Here is a 4,679-nt window from a genome sequence, read left to right as displayed (position 1 = left end):
GTTGGGAGACTGTGGGAAGATAACAGACCCTGGTCTGTTGGGAGACTGTGGGAAGATAACAGACACCCTGGTCTGTTGGGAGACTGTGGGAAGATAACAGACCCTGGTCTGTTGGGAGACTGTGGGAAGATAACAGACACCCTGGTCTGTTGGGAGACTGTGGGAAGATAACAGACCCTGGTCTGTTGGGAGACTGTGGGAAGATAACAGACCCTGGTCTGTTGGGAGACTGTGGGAAGATAACAGACCCTGGTCTGTTGGGAGACTGTGGGAAGATAACAGACACCCTGGTCTGTTGGGAGACTGTGGGAAGATAACAGTCTGCAGGTGTTTTTGAGCTAGAGATGCTCAACCACCCAGGCCCATAGGCCTCAGACAGTCTGCAGGTGTTTTTTAAACAGAGATGCTCAACCACCCAGGCCCATAGGCCTCAGACAGTCTGCAGGTGTTTTTTAAACAGAGATGCTCAACCACCCAGGCCCATAGGCCTCAGACAGTCTGCAGGTGTTTTTGGACGCAGTACCAGACAGATTGTCAGAGCCGCGTGTCGCCTCTTGGCACAGGCTGTAGAGCTCGTCCTCTTCCTCTAATCTCTGATCCTTCCTCCCTGAAGATTTTTTCCGTTACCAGGAGCAGACAAAGACATCTAGCCTCCCTGGACTCCATATTCCACCCTCTTTCTTTAATGGGATTTGGAGGATTATTTTGAATGTTGGTCAACACCGGAACAACACCGGAGCTGGTCAACACCGGAACCCGGAGCTGGTCAACACCAGAACCCAGAGCTGGTCAACACCAGAACCCAGAGCTGGTCAACACCAGAACCCGGAGCTGGTCAACACCGGAACCTGGAGCTGGTCAACACCAGAACCCGGAGCTGGTCAACACCGGAACCTGGAGCTGGTCAACACCAGAACCCAGAGCTGGTCATAAATTCAATAGGCCCTAATCTATGGACTTCACATGACTGGGCAGGGGCACAGCCATGGGTGGCCTTATCTATGGATTTCACATGACTGGGCAGGGGCACAGCCATGGGTGGCCTTATCTATGGACTTCACATGACTGGGCAGGGGCACAGCCATGGGTGGCCTTATCTATGGATTTCATAACACTGGGGAGTCAGGCCCATCCAATCAGAATGGGTTTTTCCCACAAAAGGGATTTATTACAGACAGAAATACTCCTCAGTTTCATCAGCTGTCCAGGTGGCTGCTCTCAGACGATCCCTCAGTTTCATCAGCTGTCCAGGTGGCTGGTCTCAGACGATCCCTCAGTTTCATCAGCTGTCCAGGTGGCTGGTCTCAGACGATCCCTCAGTTTCATCAGCTGTCCAGGTGGCTGCTCTCAGACGATCCCTCAGTTTCATCAGCTGTCCAGGTGGCTGCTCTCAGACGATCCCTCAGGTGAAGAAGCCAGATGTGGAGATCCTGGGCTGGTGTGGTTATATGTGGTCTGCGGTTGGTTATATGTGGTCTGCTGTTGGTTATATGTGGTCTGCGGTTGGTTATATGTGGTCTGCGGTTGGTTATATGTGGTCTGCGGTTGGTTATATGTGGTCTGCGGTTGGTTACATGTGGTCTGCGGTTGGTTATATGTGGTCTGCTATATGTGGTCTGCGGTTGGTTATATGTGGTCTGCAGTTGGTTATATGTGGTCTGCGGTTAGTTATATGTGGTCTGCGGTTGGTTATATGTGGTCTGCGGTTGGTTATATGTGGTCTGCGGTTGGTTATATGTGGTCTGCGGTTGGTTACATGTGGTCTGCGTTTGGTTATATGTGGTCTGCTATATGTGGTCTGCGGTTGGTTATATGTGGTCTGCGGTTGGTTATATGTGGTCTGCGGTTGGTTATATGTGGTCTGCGGTTGGTTATATGTGGTCTGCGGTTGGTTATATGTGGTCTGCGGTTGGTGATATGTGGTCTGCGGTTGGTTATATGTGGTCTGCGGTTGCTTATATGTGGTCTGCAGTTGGTGATATGTGGTCTGCGGTTGGTTATATGTGGTCTGCGGTTGGTTATTTGTGGTCTGCGGTTGGTTATATGTGGTCTGCGGTTGGTTATATGTGGTCTGCGGTTGGTTATATGTGGTCTGGGGTTAGTTATATGTGGTCTGCAGTTGCTTATATGTGGTCTGCGGTTGGTTATTTGTGGTCTGCGGTTGGTTATATGTGGTCTGCGGTTGGTTACATGTGGTCTGCGGTTGGTGATATGTGGTCTGAGGTCGGTTATATGTGGTCTGCGGTTGGTTATATGTGGTCTGCTATATGTGGTCTGCGGTTGGTTATTTGTGGTCTGCGGTTGGTTATATGTGGTCTGCGGTTGGTTATATGTGGTCTGCGGTTGGTTATATGTGGTCTGCGGTTGGTTATATGTGGTCTGCGGTTGGTTATATGTGGTCTGCGGTTGGTTATATGTGGTCTGCGGTTGGTTACATGTGGTCTGCGGTTGGTTATATGTGGTCTGCTATATGTGGTCTGCGGTTGGTTATATGTGGTCTGCAGTTGGTTATATGTGGTCTGCGGTTAGTTATATGTGGTCTGCGGTTGGTTATATGTGGTCTGCGGTTGGTTATATGTGGTCTGCGGTTGGTTATATGTGGTCTGCGGTTGGTTACATGTGGTCTGCGTTTGGTTATATGTGGTCTGCTATATGTGGTCTGCGGTTGGTTATATGTGGTCTGCGGTTGGTTATATGTGGTCTGCGGTTGGTTATATGTGGTCTGCGGTTGGTTATATGTGGTCTGCGGTTGGTTATATGTGGTCTGCGGTTGGTGATATGTGGTCTGCGGTTGGTTATATGTGGTCTGCGGTTGGTTATATGTGGTCTGCGGTTGGTGATATGTGGTCTGCGGTTGGTTATATGTGGTCTGCGGTTGGTTATTTGTGGTCTGCGGTTGGTTATATGTGGTCTGCGGTTGGTTATATGTGGTCTGGGGTTAGTTATATGTGGTCTGCAGTTGCTTATATGTGGTCTGCGGTTGGTTATTTGTGGTCTGCGGTTGGTTATATGTGGTCTGCGGTTGGTTACATGTGGTCTGCGGTTGGTGATATGTGGTCTGAGGTCGGTTATATGTGGTCTGCGGTTGGTTATATGTGGTCTGCTATATGTGGTCTGCGGTTGGTTATATGTGGTCTGCGGTTGGTTATATGTGGTCTGCGGTTGGTTATATGTGGTCTGCGGTTGGTTATATGTGGTCTGCGGTTGGTTACATGTGGTCTGCGGTTGGTGATATGTGGTCTGCGGTTGGTGATATGTGGTCTGCGGTTGGTTATATGTGGTCTGCTATATGTGGTCTGCGGTTGGTTATATGTGGTCTGCGGTTGGTTATATGTGGTCTGTGGTTGGTTATTTGTGGTCTGCGGTTGGTTATATGTGGTCTGCGGTTGGTTATTTGTGGTCTGCGGTTGGTTATTTGTGGTCTGCGGTTGGTTATATGTGGTCTGCGGTTGGTGATATGTGGTCTGCGGTTGGTTATATGTGGTCTGCGGTTGGTTATATGTGGTCTGCGGTTGGTGATATGTGGTCTGCGGTTGGTTATATGTGGTCTGCGGTTGGTTATTTGTGGTCTGCGGTTGGTTATATGTGGTCTGCGGTTGGTTATATGTGGTCTGCGGTTGGTTATATGTGGTCTGGGGTTAGTTATATGTGGTCTGCAGTTGCTTATATGTGGTCTGCGGTTGGTTATTTGTGGTCTGCGGTTGGTTATATGTGGTCTGCGGTTGGTTATATGTGGTCTGCGGTTGGTTATATGTGGTCTGCGGTTGGTTATATGTGGTCTGCGGTTGGTTATATGTGGTCTGCTATATGTGGTCTGCGGTTGGTTATATGTGGTCTGCGGTTGGTTATATGTGGTCTGCGGTTGGTTATATGTGGTCTGCGGTTGGTTATATGTGGTCTGCGGTTGGTTACATGTGGTCTGCGGTTGGTGATATGTGGTCTGCGGTTGGTGATATGTGGTCTGCGGTTGGTTATATGTGGTCTGCTATATGTGGTCTGCGGTTGGTTATATGTGGTCTGCGGTTGGTTATATGTGGTCTGCGGTTGGTTATATGTGGTCTGTGGTTGGTTATTTGTGGTCTGCGGTTGGTTATATGTGGTCTGCGGTTGGTTATTTGTGGTCTGCGGTTGGTTATTTGTGGTCTGCGGTTGGTTATATGTGGTCTGCGGTTGGTTATATGTGGTCTGCGGTTGGTTATATGTGGTCTGCGGTTGGTTATATGTGGTCTGCGGTTGGTTATATGTGGTCTGCTATATGTGGTCTGCGGTTGGTTATATGTGGTCTGCGGTTGGTTATATGTGGTCTGCGGTTGGTTATATGTGGTCTGCGGTTGATTATATGTGGTCTGCGGTTGGTTATATGTGGTCTGCGGTTGGTTATATGTGGTCTGCGGTCGGTTATATGTGGTCTGCAGTCGGTTATATGTGGTCTGCGGTTGGTTATATGTGGTCTGCGGTTGGTTATATGTGGTCTGCGGTTGGTTAAATGTGGTCTGCGGTTGGTTATATGTGGTCTACGGTTGGTTTTATGTTGTCTGCGGTTGGTTATATGTGGTCTGCGGTTGGTTATATGTGGTCTGCGGGTTGGTTATATGTGGTCTGCGGTTAGTTATATGTGGTCTGCGGTTGGTTATTTGTGGTCTGCGGTTGGTTATATGTGGTCTGCGGTTGGTTATATG

Source organism: Salmo salar, unplaced genomic scaffold (genome assembly GCF_905237065.1).
Source record: "Salmo salar unplaced genomic scaffold, Ssal_v3.1, whole genome shotgun sequence".
NCBI lineage: Eukaryota > Metazoa > Chordata > Actinopteri > Salmoniformes > Salmonidae > Salmo > Salmo salar.
This window is presented reverse-complemented; position numbering follows the sequence as displayed.